This window comes from Elaeis guineensis, chromosome 3, assembly GCF_000442705.2.
Source record: "Elaeis guineensis isolate ETL-2024a chromosome 3, EG11, whole genome shotgun sequence".
Taxonomy (NCBI): domain Eukaryota; kingdom Viridiplantae; phylum Streptophyta; class Magnoliopsida; order Arecales; family Arecaceae; genus Elaeis; species Elaeis guineensis.
Genome location: NC_025995.2, coordinates 121,719,772 through 121,737,771, shown reverse-complemented (window position 1 = coordinate 121,737,771; position 18,000 = coordinate 121,719,772).

The window sequence follows — 18,000 nt, the reverse complement described above, 5'->3', positions numbered from 1 at the left end:
GTAATGAGCTAGGGCCACACATATCCTTTTAGAAAATAAAGGGTAAAATGGTCAAAACTAAGGGCACAACTATTTAGCTACACTATGGTTCCTGACTTTTTTTTTTTTTTTAGCCCCTCTTTGATCTAAAGTGTATCCTACGCTTTCGCACTAGCACCGTACGATATATTTTAGTATTGAGAGCTGATCTGCATCAGGGATATATGGAAAAATACTCTCAATGAACTTTTAGTGCATGTATTATACTACTTAGAAAGGATATTATCTTAGCCATCCATGCAACAACGCATGTATCTGAACAGATCTAAAAATGACCACAAGTGAAACTACCTTAAGATGGCTTTCCTATGTGTTGAATATGATAAATTTTCAAGCATTGCAAATGTGATTGAGAATTTGCTGCTGTCAATTATGGACGAGCTTTTCATAACATTATGATTTAATTTGACAAGGTGACATGCTCAAGCAGGATCCTACTCTCTAATCAAGCATATAAATATATTTAAGAAATTAATCCAGTTATCCTTTTCTCTTCACCAACCATTATTGTGTTCTAGCTTACCTGAAAGGAAATATTGGAACGACACTTATTCTTTTACATCATTTTTATAACATATTTGGTTTTTTTGGAAAAGATAACTCACCTATACTTTAATTGTTCGGGTATAAATATTGGGCAATGCACCATCCAAGTTTCAAATCTAGAACCTCCCATCACTTAGAAAAGGGATGTGATGATTGGGGGAAGTCCTAATTCATCTTTTGTGTCAATGTTTGCAAAATGGAACTTATAACATGTTTGTTAGACAACTAAAAACACTAGAGAATATTATATTCCATACTATTTACTTGCAAAATCATGCTTATATGTAAATCAAAGTATCTCTATGTTGCGGCCAATCCCCTCATCGCCTGGTCGTCGGGAACGAGTGTCTGCAAAAGAAGTCCGCACTGACCGAAGATGACTCCGGCGGGGACCCTCTGACGGTCAAGTCAGAGAGGAGACTAAGCAACAGTAGACAAGAATCAAGGAGCTCAACGAGAGAGGATGAGAATGAGAGCTAGAGAGGAAGGGTTCAAAGGTTTCGAAAAGACCTCCTCAGCATTGTTGCCTTCCCCGATTTATAGCAAAAGATGGTATGGTCCCGCCGTCGGTGATGTAGACAACTGAAAAGTTGTCAAATTGCCGGGGTTGTCACGTCATTGACGAGCTGACAGGTCCTAGGAATTAATTCGCATCCTTGGCAGGACAGCGCCCCAGGCTCCTGGCAGGACAACGCCCCCTGGTGGTTGCACGGCATGCCCTTGATAGGACTGCAGCCCATGCTGCTTGTTCGACGTCTAGAAGGGCCTGTAGAGGTCGGACGTCAATTGTCCAAACCGACAGTGAGTCGGTGATGTCCCACCCGACATGGGGTCGGTGATGGGAGATCTACTTTCAGGCGATCGGAGGCAGTGTCGGCCTGTTAGGCCGACACGTTCCGGTCGGGCATGATCGGTAGTTACCGTTGGTGTTGCCCGTCGTCAGACGGGCAAAGTCGGTCGGTCCATCCTCGTGGATGGGTCGACATCAGGATCCGTCGGTGAGTCGGCGTTGGTGATGGGTCAGCATCGTGACCCGTCGGTGAGTCGGCGTCGAGGATGGGTCGGCATCGTGACCCGTCGGTGAGTCGGTGTTGGTGAGTCGGCATCAGAGTCGGTCGGTATATCCCAACAGTTGCCCCCCCACTCCTGAGCCGGATGTCACATCGTCCCGTGTTTCCACACAGGTGGGGCGTCGGGTGAAAAGAGTGGATTCTTCATTACGTCATGCCTTGATTCTGCTGATCTCACCAGCGGACGATCCGGACAAATCGATGTCAGGCATCCTGATGTTTGATGATTCGACGTCAGATGATCCGATGTCAGACGATCCAATGTCGAACGATCTGGTGTCAGACGATCCAGTGTCGGACGATCTGATGTCAGACGACTCAATGTCGGACGATCTGGTGTCAGACGATCCGGTGTCAGGCGCCTTCTGGGGAACGCAAACCGCCGCCTGGCGCTCCCTTGGGAGAGCAGACCGCTGTCAGGCGTCCCATCGGGGGCGCGGATCGTCATCAGCGAATTAATTTCGAGGCGCGGTCTTTCTGCCATGTGTCGGGAGGTCGTTGGGCCAACGTCATTCGTGCAAATGAAGGCGATGTGGCCCGATCTGGGATGGGTGCGCCGAACCATCGGGCCGGAGGAGGGCCCGGATGCCGCCACGTGTCAATCATCCGAGAGGTTCTCATCGGCGCGCCCACATCCCGGCCGTCGAAAGGCCCTATATATATGAGGTTACCTGTTTCCCAAATCTCACCTTTCACATTTTTGCTGCGGAGACTCTGTCCAAACGATCCCCTCTCCATCTCAGGTAGCTGCTTTCGCCTTCCTTCTTTGGAAGGTCCCTCCGAATCTTGTGTTTCCTTTTGCCTTGTTCTTGCTTCTTTTGAAATCCTTTCTTCTTCTTCTTCTCTGTCTTTTCCTTCTTCTTCGTTCTTGTATCATGGCCAGGACTTCTCCTCGGGAGGCTCGGTCGGAGAACCCGACCGATGATCTTCGGTCGACCCCGAAAGTGGAGGTTTTCTCACTTTCGGGGCCGAATGTCGATCGGCTTCGGGATCAGTATTGTATCCCAGAGCAGTTCCGACTCTTCGCCCCTGGGGTCGGAGGACGGGTCAACAACCCGCCCGCTGGCCAGGTGGCTCTGTATGTCGAGGACCTCCGGGCTGGTCTTCAACTTCCGATTTCAGAGTTTGTTCAGAATCTTCTAGATTATTACGGACTTTGTCCGGCGCAACTGGCGCCGAACTCGGTTTGGTTAATAATCAGCTTCGCACTATTGTGTCAGCTCTTGCCGACCAACCCTCGAATCTCTCTCTTCCGGACATTCTTCATCCTCCGACCCCACCCTAAGGCCCGAGGGTGGTGGCTCTTCAATCCCCGGAAGGGTCTTTCTTTCATCACTGATTTTCCATCGTCCATTCATGGGTGGAAGAATCAGTTTTTCTTCGTTTCCTCTTCTTCTCCCTGGGGTTTTCCTTCCCGCTGGGGCGAGCCTCGGACCGAGGCGAACGAGAACAGCCGAGTGGAGGTGGACGACTGGGAGGATTTCTACCGACTCAAGGACATGTCGGTACCGAAGCAGAGGGAGCTTGTCACCGAACAAGCCCTCTATGATGCTGGCCTAAGCCTGGTCCCCATCTAGGTACTGTCCGATCCATCGGTTGTCTTTTTGTTTCACGTTTGTCCCCGAACATGTACTAATTTTCTTATTGAAATTGCAGGTACGCCATCGGGGATGAAGCCGACCGATGCCGAAATTAGACAATATGCGGCGAGGAAAAGGTCGGCGTCCGGGGTCGGGCCCTCACGACTGCCGAAGAAACCCTCGACAGCAGCGCCGACCGCCACCGCATCGGCGGTCGATCAGTCAGAGCCGGTCATCGCGCTTTCGGCTCCGACAGTGCTACCGGAGGAGCAGCCAGTGGAGGGAATGACCGAAGGAGCATCGGCGGTTTCGCCGATGGAGGAGGCGCAGGATATTGTTCGGGAACCCGAACGTCATCCATCGGTGCCCGCTGCTGCCGCGAGGGGTGCTCAATCAAGCTCGAGCATCCCTTCCTTCCTCGATCTACGGGCCTAGGCCGCCAATCGAGGAAAAGCCTCAATGGCCCCTGCTGACGACCCAACATCAGGGGGTCGTGCCACATCACCTGGCGCCCGGGTCCCCGAGGGAGCGTCAGCCCTGGCCGACCATAACTTGGCCAGGAGACTATGTCAGGGGACCCTCCTCCCAGCCGACATGGAGGTTCTAAAGGCTCGACAGGTGATCGAGATGCTGTCTTCTTTTTACCCACCATGATTGGGGTAAGTTCTGTCTCGCCTCCTTCCTCCCTTACTGTCTTTATTATTTCGTCTTTCTGACGGTCAGTTCTCGTTTGCAGTTGATTTACACTATGTCCGAACTAGAGGTCGGATACCGGAGGTTCGGAGACATCCGGGCGGCCTGGAAGGACAGGGCGACGACCGTCGAAGCCAAAAAGGCGATACTGGTCGAGCAGTTGAAGCTGTCGACCGACCAGGAGGTGAGGCTCGAGGACGAGATCTCTCATCTCGGGACCAAACTTAAGTTGGCCCGCGGGGAAGCCAAGCGCAAGGGTAAGACCGCACACCGACTGCGGCGCGAGTGGGATGGTGTCGTCGCCGAGCTCGAGGCCGAACGCGAGCAGCTCCGGGTCAGCCTGGAGAATCTTGCCAAGGCCGAGGAGGACTTGTCGATCGCCCAAGCCGATGTCGATATAGCGAAGGAGTCCTTTGATCGGGCGGAGGCAGAGGCGAGGTCGACGAGGGAATCACTGGGGCGGGCGGTGGAGGACTTCCGTGGCTCCGACAGATATCGGGAGGAACTCCTAGAAAGCGGCTTCGCGTCGTACCGGATGGGGTATGAAGACGCTCTGGATGCAGTCCAGGCCTTGTACCCGGAGCTCGACCTCAGCGGCATCGTCCCCCCAGGACCTGAGGACCAAGCCACAGAAGAGGTGGCCGACCCATCGTCGGGAGATGGTACCGCGGTGGAGGAAACCATCCCAGAGTAGATCGCCGAAGTGGAGACGGCTTCGACCTCCGACCCGGCTCCGACCTCCGACCTAGCACCGACCAGAGTGGATACACCGACCGTCCTCGAGCTCCTCCCGATCGAAGAGATCGACTCCGAAGGATGATCGGAGCCTTGTTACTTTTTGCTTTGCTTTACATACTTGTAATCGGGCTTCAGCCCAATTTTGTAGACTTAATGAAATTAAGTATTCTCGACTTCTTTCCTTCGTATGTTAAAATGCGCTCTGACTTAGAGTCGTAGGGTCGTGGACCCGACATACCTTACTCGGTAACATCCCAAGTCGTTAGTCGAGATAGTCGGTAACGTGCGCCATGGAAAAGGCAAAGCGAATTTCGATCACAGACCGTCCGTCCGACGGTCGTAGTATGCGCCCGTCGGAGGCCCGAGACGAACGTCCGTCACCCGATCGTGAGTCGAAGGTCAAAGTCGAATGTGCGTCATCCCGACATGAGTTGGGCACGTTCGTTGAGTCGAAGGTCGACCGACCTCCGGACACACGTCCGTTGGGTCGAATGACGTCCAACGTTGTCAGTCAGATGGCGTCCGACACGTTCGGTCGGGAAAATAATGGTAAGTCGAGTTTCCATTGCCCAGACTGCGGTCGGACACATACGCCGCGGTGCGTGATAAACGGTGGCAAGCCGAATATCCTTCGACCGATTGTGACCTGGTCGGTAGGTTGCGAACGCGACCTTGGTCGTGTTGGCGCTCCCTTGGCTGGGGACAAGTCGGCAAGTTAGCCGATTATTTTGCCCGAAAGTCTGTCTGTAGAAGGAGCGTAGCTCCCGTCGTTATGGATACATCGATCATCGTAAGTGTCTGATGAGTCATCGGCGATCGGGGCCGTTGATTCTCAACGGAACGTTGGCCCCAAGTCGGGGCGCCGGAGCTTGTACTCCTGGCGAGCGCCGACCCATAGTCGAAGAGTCGAGATTCCAGACTCCGAAGTTTTAAAACTGAATTTGTATTCCGGTTGAGGGGATACAGAGTTCACTGGTAGTACAACCTCAGATTGTCGGCATTCCAAGTCCGTGGGATGGCCGTCCCTTCTAGGGTCGCTAACCGGTAAGCTCTCAGCCCGTAGGTGTCGGCTATCTTGTAGGGTCCCTCCCAGTTCGGGGATAACTTTCTCCGGTCCAGGGGCTTCGAGACTTCCACCTTTCTTAAGACCAGGTCTCCGGATCGAAAAAGCTTCAGCTTAACCGGGCATTGTAGTATCGGGCCACCTTTTGTCGGTAGGAAGCCATACGGAGTTGTGCCGCACGTCGGAGTTCGGGCAAGAGGTCCAAGTCAGCTCTCCGACACTCGGAGTTGTTCGGCTCGCGATACTGCTCGACTCTGGTTGATGGTAACCCGATCTCCAGTGGGATCATGGCTTCCGTTCCATAGGCTAAGTTGAAGGGAGATTCCCCAGTTGGGACACGGGGCGTCGTTCGGTACGTCCACAGGACAGAGTTCAATTCTTCGACCCATAGGCCCCTGGCTTCATTTAGTCAAGTCTTCAGTCCATGTAGAATGGTCCGGTTGGTCACCTCGACCTCACCGTTGGACTGTGGGTGCCCGATCGAGGTCAGTCGGTGCGTGATATGAAACCATGCACAGAAGTCTCTGAAGTCCTGATTGTCGAACTGTCGCCCGTTGTCGGTAATGATGGTGTTTGGCAATCCGAACCTAAAGATGATGGACTTCTGAACGAAGTCCTCCATCTTCTGCTCAGTAATTTACGCCAAAGGTTTGGCTTCCACCCACTTAGTGAAGTAGTCGATCGCGACGACTATGAACTTCCGTTGACCGGATGCCGGAGGAAAAGATCCGAGTATGTCGATTCCCCACTGGGCGAAGGGCCACGGGGCGACGACTGGAGTAAGCTGGCTGGCGGGTCGGTGTTGTATGTTAGCAAACCTTTGGCACGGTTCGCACCTCCGGACCAACTCAGTCGCGTCCTTCTTTATAGTGGGCCAGTAGTAACCCTGTCGCAGGACTTTGTAAGCCAAAGATTTGCCCCCCAAGTGATCACCGCAGATCCCTTCATGTACTTCTCTGAGGGCATAGTCCGCGTCGGTCGGCCCCAGGCACTTCAGCAAGGAAAGAGAGAATGACCTTTTGTATAGTCGGCCGTCCACCATCACATATTGGGAAGCCGCCCACCGGAGTCGTTTGGCTTCCGCAGGGTCTTCGGAGGTAGATCCATCGGTCAGGTACTGAGCGATCGGATCCATCCAGTTCGGCTCTATCGCTAATTGTAGCACCTCTTTGACCTTGTCGATGCTCGGTTGTTCAAGACTTTCTATGAATGTCCAGCCCAAGGTGCCGTAGTCGGATGTCGCGAGCCTGGAGAGTGCGTCGGCCCGAGCATTTTCCACCCTGAGGATGTGGAAGATCTCGAAGTACATGAAGGGTGCTACGAGATTTTTTACTTTTTGGTGATATTTGGCCATGGTCGGATCCCACGCTTCAAACTCGCCTTTGACCTGTCCAACGATCAGTTGAGAGTCGGAGAAGACTTTGAGATGGTCAACCCTGAGCTTCAGTGCCAACCCCAAGCCTGCGACGAGCGCCTCGTATTCGGCTTGATTGTTGGGGGCCTTGAAGTCGAATCGGAGGGCGTGCTCGGTAACCACTCCCTTCGAGTTGGTGAGCAGGAACCCGGCCCCGCTCCCTCGAGCGTTGGAGGCTCCGTCGATGTGCAACACCCAGGTTGAATCGGGGTCACATTCGGAGGTCCCAACCTCTTCGGGGCTCCCCTCTCCCGATGCTCGGTCGGTCGCCGGGCATTCCGCGATAAAGTCGGTCAGAACCTGGGCTTTCAGAGCAGGTCGCGGCCGGTATTGAATGTCAATCTCGCTCAGTCTCACAGCCCACTTCGCCAGCCGTCCTGAGGTGTCAGGGCGGTGCAGGATTGCTCTCAAGGGTTAGTCGGTGAGGACCACGATAGCATGCGCCTGGAAATATGGACGGAGCCACTGTGCTGAAATGACCAGAGCAAATATCATTTTTTCTGCCCTCGAGTATCGAGTCTCGACTTCGTGAAGCACTTTGCTGACGTAATATATCGGTTGGTGAACTCGATTCTCGTTCTCTCAGACGAGCATCGAGCTAACTGCCTCTGGGGAGGTAGCCAAGTAAAGATACAGTACCTCCCTGACCTTCGGCCTCATAAGTAGGGGTGGAGAAGTCAGGTATTTCTTCAGTTCCTCGAAGGCTTGTCGGCACTCATCCGGCCAAGAGAAATGCTTTGCCTGTCTCAGGGTTTTGAAGAATGGGAGGCATCTCTCGACCGACCGAGAAATGAATCGGCTGAGCGCGATGATCCTTCCGTTAAGTTGCTGCACCTCCTTTTTGGTTCTGGATGGCGCATGTCGATGATTGCTTTGATTTTCTCGGGGTTGGCCTCGATTCCTCATTGCGAAATGAGGAACCCGAGGAACTTCCCCGAGGTCACTCCGAAGGCGCACTTAGTCGGGTTCAGCTTCATCCGGTGTCGTCGTAAAGTACAGAAGGTTTCTCCGAGATCTCGCACATGATCCAGAATTTGCGCACTCTTCACCAGCATGTCGTCCACGTACACTTCCATGTTGCGCCCGATTTGGTTTTTGAAGACCTTGTTGACAAGTCGCTGGTAGGTAGCCCCGGCATTCTTCAGACCGAAGGGCATTACTCTGTAACAGTAAAGGCCCTTAGCGGTCACGAAAGCCGTATGCTCCTCGTCCTCAGGTGCCATCCGAATCTGGTTGTACCCGACGAAGGCGTCCATGAAGCTGAGCAGTCGATAACCGAACGTCGCATCCACCAGCTGGTCGATCTTCGGAAGTGGGAAGCTGTCCTTCGGACAGGCCCGATTCAAGTCAGTGTAGTCGATGCAGATCCTCCACTTTCTGTTGGCTTTCTTCACCATAACGACATTGGCGAGCCAGTCGGGATAGGTGGTCTCTCTAATGAAGCCCGCCTCGAGTAGCTTATCCACCTCCTCGTCAATGGCCTTCTGTCTTTCAGGAGCAAAAGATCGCTTCTTCTATCTCACCGGCCTCATTGCTGGGTCGACGTTGAGTCGGTGTGTCATTGTCTCCTAAGGGATGCCCGACATATCCGCTGTCGACCAAGCGAATACATCAGCATTGGCCTTCAGCAGCTCCGATAGCTGCCGTCGTTCGGGGTCGGGTAATTGAGACCCGACCCAGACCACTCGTTCGGGATTCTCTGTTATCGGGATGGGAACAAGCTGTTCGGCCGATTCACCCCGTTCTTCTTCTTCCCATTGGTCCAACTTGTCGACCGTCAGGGAGCTCTTTGATTCATCGCTTTGAGCAGAGATCTGAAAGCATCGTCGGGCGAGTTGTTGATCTCTACGCATCTCTCCGACTCCATTTTTGGTCGGGAACCAAACCAGGAGATGATACGTCGAAACTATCACCCAAGTATGGCATTGTAGGCCGAGGGCACTTGGACGACCGCAAATGTCAAGTGGACTGTGCTTTGTCGTGGTTCGGTTCCAGCCGTCACGGGCAAAGTCACCTCCCCTTCCACCATGACAGCATCTCCAGCGAAGCCTATCAGGGGTGTAGAGACTTTCTTGAGTCGGTCGGCCGACGTCGCATCTGGGAGAAGGTCGAGTAAAACAAAATGTTCGTTGAACTTTCATTATCTATAAAGATTTTTTTTACATCATAATTGGCTATTGTTGCCGAGACAATAACAGCATCATCATGGGGAGTTTGGATGTCCCGAACATCTTCATTTGTAAAAGTAATTACATCGTCCGGGCGTAGCTTCTTCGTCGGCTCCCCTCCAGCAGATGTCCCCGGGCTCAGTCGTTTGAAAATCATATTGATGACCCCAACCGTAGGTTGGTTAGTCGTTGCTTCTTCAATCGGCTGGGGCAGTCGGTCGGAGATGGCCGGGTCGGCAGGTTCCTACGAAATTTGTCGAGATATCTCCGACGTATGAGAGCTTCGATCTCATCCTTAAGTTGGATGCATTGCTCGGTATTATGACCGTGGCCCCGATGGAATCGACAGTACTTTCATTGGTCGAGACCCTTTGTCTTCAGAGGTGGAGGTCGTCGCAGATATTCCTCCCCTTCGATCTCCATCAGAATCTGTACACGAGGAGCAGAGAGAGGAGTATAGGAATCGTACCTGGGACGTGTCGGCCTCGGACTCTGCCGTCGAGGCGACCTCTGGTTCCATCGTGGGGGTGAGACCCGACCATCGGTCGGGGGCCTGCTAGGCTCGGCAGGGTCCCGACCCTTTGCTTCTCCTTCGGGCCCTTGGAGTCGGTCAGGCGCCGGTCGGAAGCTCCTTCATCTGTGCGCATGTACTTGTACGCGCACTCCAGCAGTTCGGCATACGTCTGGGGGAGGGTCTTGTCCAAGGAGTAAGTAAATCTGGATGCCCTCAGCCCCCACTTCATGGACGAAATGGCCATGTCTTCGTTGAGGTCCCGAACCTCAAGCGTGGCCGCGTTGAATCGCATCACGAAGTGTCGGAGTGTCTCGCTTTTTCCCTGTTTGAGGAAAAAAAGGCTGTCCGAGATTCGTGGCGGCTTCCAGCTGGTGCTGAAGTGGGCCACGAAAGAGTGCTCGAGCTGCCCAAAGGAGTGGATACTTCCCGACCGAAGATCGGAGTACCAGGTTCTGACAGCTTTGCGAAGCGTGGCGGGGAAGCTGATGCAAAGAAGAGCGTCGGTCGCCCCTTGGATCGTCATGAGAGCCTTATAGCTCTCCAGGTGGTCAACTGGGTCGGTGGAGCCATCGTAAGGCTCCACGTGTGGCATCTTGAATCGACTGGGGATCGGTTCGTCGAGGATGAGTCGGGAGAGAGGTTGGGCGGTTTGGAAGTCAACATCGTTTGAGGACTTCTGTCCGTCCACCTGCAGCTAGGCAAGCCGGCGGTCGATTTCTTCGAACTTACGTTCGTAGTCGTCGATCCGTCGGTGCTGAGAGACCCCAGAGGTGGAGTCTCCCGATGAGTCTGAGAGAGAGGCGGACGGTGTTCACGGTCGCTTCTCCTTCCTCGCTCGTTCCAGCTGGGAGGGAGATGGCCGTCGAGACCGATGGGTGTCACGCCGCGGCCGCCCCTCCTCCTCTCGGTGGGAGCACTGTGGCAGGTGCTCCCGAGGAGGCGACAGAGACCGACGCGAGCGTCGGCGACTGCTCCTGGAGGGCATCGGACGTGACGTCGGTTGCTCGACCGACGAGGGCGGCAACCGGATTGGTTGTTGCTGAAGGCTCTTGACCGCGTCTATCAGCACGGTCATCTGCCGCACGATCGCCGTGATCTGTGCCTCCATGGTCACCGCAGGATGCGGAGAGCTAGGTTCCGCCATGGAGGGTGGAGGAGAGGCCTCTTCCCGACGGGAAGAGCGCCTCGTCGATCCGGTGGCTCTCGACTGCTGAGCTCTTGTTCTTATCATCTTAGGAGATGTTTCGAGTTCTGTGGGGGTTACAATCCCTGGTGCTGTCGATCCTCCCTACCTGGCGCGTCAAAACCTGTTGCAGCCAATCCTCTCATCGCCTGGTCGTCGGGAATGAGCGCCTGCAAAAGAAGTCCGCACTGATCGGAGGTGACTCCGGTGGGGACCTCCGACGGTCAAGTCAGAGAGGAGACTAGGCAACAGTAGACAAGAATCAAGGAGCTCAACGAGAGAGGATGAGAGCGAGAGCTGGAGAGGAAGGGTTCAAGGGTTTCGAAAAGACCTCCTCAGCACTGTTGCCTTCCCCGATTTATAGCAAAAGATGGTATGGTCCCGCCGTCGGTGATGTAGATAACTGAAGAGTTGTCAAATCACCGGGGTTGTCACGTCGTTGACGAGCTGACAGGCCCTAGGAATTAATTCGCGTCCTTGGCAGGACAGCGCTCCAGGCTCCTGGCAGGACAACACCCCCTGACGGTTGCACGGCATGTCCTTGATAGGACTGCAGCCCATGCCGCTCGTTCGGTGTCTAGAAGGGCCTGTAGAGGTCGGACGTCAGTTGTCCAAACCGACAGTGAGTCGGTGATGTCCCACCCGATAGGGGGTCGGCGATGGGAGATCGGCTTTCAGGCGATCGGAGGCAGTGTCAGCCTGTTAGGCCGACACGTTTCGGTCGGGCATGATCGGTAGTTACCGTTGGTGTTGCCCGTCGTCAGACGGGCAAAGTCGGTCGGTCCATCCTCGTGGATGGGTCGGCATCAGGATCCGTCGGTGAGTCGGCGTTGATGATGGGTCGGCATCGTGATCCGTCGGTGAGTCGGCGTCGAGGATGTGTCGGCATCGTGACCCGTCGGTGAGTCGATGTTGGTGAGTCGGCATCAGGATCGGTCGGTATATCCCAACACTCTACTTATTATTTAAAGTGCATGTTTGTATAATGTGAAAACAAAATAAGTATCACATAGGTTATAATTGCAATCTACAACAATTGCACCGGCGAAAACAGCAGCAACAATAATGATAATAATACATAGAAAACATGTGACCGGAGAGAGTTGGGCTCTAGACGTCATCAAAATAACTCATTAAAAAAAATTATTTCTAGCCTAGCCATCAGAGCACTTATGTGACACTGAGTGCAAAGCCTATACAACGTGGGTAGTATTTTCCATTTGTATCTAAGCAGCAGGGGAGATTGGGTATTCTAAATTTTGCAGAATTTTTATGGAAGTGTTAGAGATTATCTAATAACGAACCTCAGAGGCGACCTTGTTTGGTGCTTCTATTACAGTACAAGACTTCCTCTCCGTGACAATATTCTTCCCTCAGCCTCTTACATTTGGAAAGGAGTGTGTAAAGGTTTCGCTACCATTTGGGCGAATGAGGGGATTGGTGCATTATAGCACCAACCGTCGAGCGAATGACACCAATGGTATTGGTCTCAAGAAGCACAACATGCCAGAAATGCGAAAAAAAATTGGATAAGGGCTGGGTCATATCATTGCTCCAATGGGCAGTTCAAAGTCAGAGATGCATCCCAACTGCAAAGTCTCAATGATACCGAAGCTTAACAGCGGCGAGAACCGCAAGCCCAATGCCTTTTAAACGAACAACAGCTGCAACAAAAAATCTTGGGTCGGACACAAAAAAAAAAAAAACATGTTGAAGATAATTACTCAGGTATTAAAAATGGTAAAAAAAAACTAAATATCTTTTTGAAAGAATATTTTTTTTTTTAATTAAAATGGGATGACTCCTTGAATCAAAAAATGATCAATAAACATCATCATGATTTATGACAAATGCTTATCTTGAAGGCCAAGAAAATAATGGGCATTTTCAATTTTAAAAAATTAGACCATGGTGAATATTTCTCTCTTTCTCTCTCTAATGCACTGAAGATGAAGATGACGATTACCGTCATACATACATAAAATAAAAAATAAAAAAAATAAAGTAGATGTAGTCATGCTCGATTGGAGATGGTAATTTTAATTGATCCATCGGATATTTGATCCGACCCAATTAGAATCTAAGATAAATAATTTTAGAAAAAAAATATCTAAAATAGATTCGGATCGAATACGGATAATAGTATGTCCTGCTTCAAATCTAACCTCATATAACATTAATCTAAATTTTTTTTTAAAATTATAATTATTTTATAATATTTATATAATGAGTTTTCCATCGGATCTAATCTGATCAAATTTTACTCTTCGTAACTACCTGATCTCCATCTTTTTTTGGCCTAATCAAATTTGAGCAGATGAAATACACGATAGATATGAGTATAAGATTTTTAATCATGAGGTAGATATGAGTATTGACCTCCCTATGCACCGCTGGGAACCATGAGCACCTCAACCAAAGGATCATCCAAATCTTTTGTTCATCCATCGTTAGCTTGTTTGGGTCAGTAGGCCCCATGGGATCTTAATAAGTGCGAGACTGTTATTTGGGGAAGGATGCACCGTACACTTTCTCCATGGAGCTGCTTAGCGTTAATGAGCCAAGATCATCCTTGAATTGGAACCTGGATCCAAAAAAATCAGAGTTGCGTCTAAGTTTCATTTTGGCCCACAGTTAACTCTTTTAAGGACGTGTTTACATAGTTAGACCCAGAATCCCATTCATGGATGGACCGGACCGGTACAACCATCCAAGTCACTCGGGGTGAGAACGGCATGGATGAACGTACCAAACATCCATTATTATTTTTATATCATAACAAACATTTTTTTTTCATTATCATTTCGTACCATAAAATCATATATACCATTATCATTACCGCACCATAAAACTGTATGATAACGATAATTTACTATAATGTATAATTCATCTAATATTTTTTAAAAAAATAATAAAATTATTAAAAAATATTTTTATATTTATAAAATGCTAAAAATATTTCTGAGGAAGTGAGGAGTTGCATAAAAGAACTAAAAATATCTCTAAAAAATATTTTTATATTTTTTATAAAAATAACAAAAATAATTATATATTTATAAAAATAATTAAATTTATAAAAATATCTTTAAAAATAGTATGGTACGATAATTAATGATATACTGTACCTTTATACTATTTTTGTATCATAAAAATAATATTTTAATTTCTTATTACCTCTCCCGTATCATTTTCTAGAAGATACCATTCATGTATCAGTATGGTTTTATGATAATGGTTCGGTATATACTCACCCCTACAAATCAGGCAAGACCAAGCTATATTTACAAACATCGCGGATGCCATTGGAGTAGATCGGCCCAAATCTTATAGATCTTTCTCTCCTTGTAAGGTTCAGAATGGCCCACTCCAATGCCATTCTAAATATTTTTAAATATAGAAATTCTTTATGCATCGCCCATGGTGTAGAAAATTTGATGTGGAGTACACCGCTTTATTCTATTGAACTACGTAGCCATCGCTTTCCAACACGCATTTAATGTTCCCAATTTTATTTTTTCGTTTGAAATTTTGAATGATGAAAATATCCTTCTTAAAATTTATGACATCTCTTCATAAAAATTATGACACATCTTTCTTTCGAAAAAATTATGACATCCTATACTGATATTATGGCATCCTATTTGAAATTATGATTTTCTACATAGGATGTCATAATTTTTGTGAAGGGGTATCATAATTTTTATGAAGAGTTATCATAATTCTGTGAAGAAGGAATGTCATAATTTTTATGAAGATGTGTCATAATTCTGTGAAGGAGTGTCATAATTTTTTCGGAAGGAAAGGGGTATCATAATTTTTGTGAATGGATATCATAATTTTAAAAAAAAATATCATAATTTTTAAAAAAGATATTTTTATTTTTTAAAATTTTAAATAAAAAAATAAAACTGTGGATATTAAAATGATGGCTATTTGATCTAATAAAATGAAATGATCCACTCCACGGTAGATTTTCTATACTTTCTATACTGTAAGTGGTACACAAAGCATGCATATTTTAAATATAATCTATTCCAATCTGATTTTGATAGTTGTATTGGCCCAATCCAACATGTCCTTGTTGTTTCTCATATCCAGCCCAGCCCCGCATCGTCAACTTAAGACCAGTTAAGCTAGATATTTCGGCCATGTCGGCAGTCGTGGCCCAAGACACCTTCAATTCTACGATGTGCATCAGCAGAACTACGGAAGAGCTTTCAGTCAGTCTTGCTCCAAGTAAAGGGACCTCAAGGATTTAGCAGGTCCATTTCATCATTGCACCATTTATTGAGCTTTTGATTTTCTCTCATCCTAAGAAAAAAGGGAAAAAAGTTCTTAAAAATTGTTCTCTTTGGACTGTCCTTTATTAAAGAAAGAAACACCCTCTTTGTTTCCTTGTTATGGAGCAATTATCTGGTTAGTGTGGTTCCCGTAGTAGCCCCCCATGTTTCAGAAAGCTCCCTTGAAAGGTAGAATTAGAAGGCTGTGCAGTAATCATGTGAAAGGAATATCCATTAGAGGGCATCTTTTGGTCTTTACAGCTTTAACCCAAGAGAAGGCGACGGAGCGGGCAAAAGCATGGGCTCCCACAGAAATGACTGAGGAGATGCAATTGCACATGGCTGCCAGGTAGCAAAGAAGTCCCCTTTAGGTGGTCCACTTTCCTTTTGTCCTAGCTAGAGATGCATCTGGTCTCTTAGTTAAGAGCACCTCATGGAGAAATTAGATGCTGCTAATTAAGCTACACAAAATAGAGCAGTAGAAAGTTAAGTGATCAGTAGTGAATTGGAAGAAAGATGGGCCACATGCAATAGGATCCCTTTTGATCCTTTATGTTGGTACACCAGAGGACTATAGGGGCAGTTGGCTTCAGACAAAAGTTCACCTAAAGCTCGGAGTCTAGCAATCATGGAGCTGGCCCATGTTACTCTCTCTTCATAAATCACGACTTGCCTCGCTGTAAACTTCCCCATCCAAATGACTCCATTCCCAAAGACACATGAAGGAGCCAACACAGTTTTGGACCCTTTTGTGAAGGAAGTTATCCGAGAGAGATCATGGAAAGTTCGACTTCATGAGAAATTATACATCTTGCACTATTACAATAATTTTTTTTTTTTTTTTGGGGTAAAGGCACTATTACAATAACTTGATGCAAAAAAAAAAAAAAAAAAACAGGATAACAATGTGACAGTGTGATTATTTAATAGCAATTTTTGTTCATTTGGTGAGAATTGAATGCCATAAGTTGACTAAATTATTCTAGATTTTCTTAATGGTCTCTTTAAGTAATAGTGAAGCATCTAATATTTTATGAACATTAGCAACGAAGATCCAAGAAGAACCCAACAAGAAGAGAACTCCAAAGATGTCATGGGTCAGGAACACGGAGCATAATAGCATGAATTGAAGATGTGATGATAATATTAATAAAGATGACAGCACGAGATTATATGGCCATTAACAGCAACAGATCAGCAAGAATGATGCTCTGAACTAACTGGAAAATGCTCTCACTTTTTTCTAAGAGGTCTAATGGGAGATTAGCAGCGATAATTTGTATTCGTGACTGATACCAGTATCCAAAAAAGAAAAAAAAAAAAAAAAAGGAGGGAGACAGAGAGAGAGAGAGATGGGGGAGAGGGTTGTCTTTTGTTCGAAAGAAGGATTTCCCTTCCTCCGTGCGAATCCACCGTTGGATCACCCACAGCACGGGTCTCAAAGCTCTCCGAACCCCATCACTCATCCGCTTGCACAGATCTCAAAGCGACCAGTGGATGATCTAACGGTGAATGGCGCGAAGGAAGGAAGGAATCCTTCTTTCGCGCCAAAGATACACCCCGTAGGGCGTCGGTGGTCCGGCATATGGATCGCGGCCCAAGAGATGCGTGTGTCGGTGGTGGTGCAGATCCCTAGCCCTGGATCCAGCTGAAGCCACGGTGCACATTGCTCGGAAAATTTTCTCATGCAAGTTTGGCAGGTGGGGGCCCCTTGTGGCTTTACCACCAGACCACCCGTATGGTGCCCACGCTTCTCCTACTTCAGACTCATTAATCTTTGAATGCCAAATTCACCAGTATCACACGGGAGCAGTTAAAAATTTTCTTAACAGCACATGGTTATTGAATTGTGCATTGATGATTTCTCCTCTAACAACTGCTTTAAATGACTCCATTCTGCCTTGCCAAGCTTATTGAAATAGAGAATTTTAAGTCGCTCTTAAATGAGTCTTAAATCAGAGAAAACACCGTATGCAGCTGGAGTCTTAATTACTAATTGATGGGACTTTTAAGGTAACAATCAATTACAGTAGTGGTCCCATAAGATCTGGTTGCTATCTTGCCTGGGCTCACTAAGGCAGTGAACAGTATAGTGCGACCGTGACTCTACGACCTTACTCTGGTGGATGGCAACACTAGAAAAAATCAGAAAATGGAGGAGGAGAACGTTGGAAAAAACCCCCGCACCCCCAGGATGGAAAACTCAGCAACTGAAGGGCCAGGATTTAAACCTAGCAGACATGGATGATCCAGATTGTCTGATTCTTGACGGATCACCTAGAAACAGTCCACTTGAACTGTTTGTCCCCCCACTCAAGGCAGCAGGCTCCAGACCAAGGATCTCTGCCCACCGAGAAGCTTACAATAATCCACACTGGACTCCCATGACCTGCCTGTCAATCAGGACAGGTTTTATAATCCAATTTCCTCGTTTTGATCCACTAAAACACCTTCGTTTCCAGTCCCTCCATGACGATATTGCAGGGCTTCATGATTCAAAAAATAAAGGAAAAATTATCTCTTTACCCCTCAAGTTTTATACAAGTGTCACTTATCTCCCCTCCTGTTTCAAAATTTTAATTAGATCCTCTAAGTTCATTAATTGATTGAATATGACTTCAAACTGCAAAGATACCACCCAAGTAATAAAATTGTCGTTGCCATTATCTTGATTTCTAATCAGGATAAGCTTGGTGCCGTTGCATGGCTTTG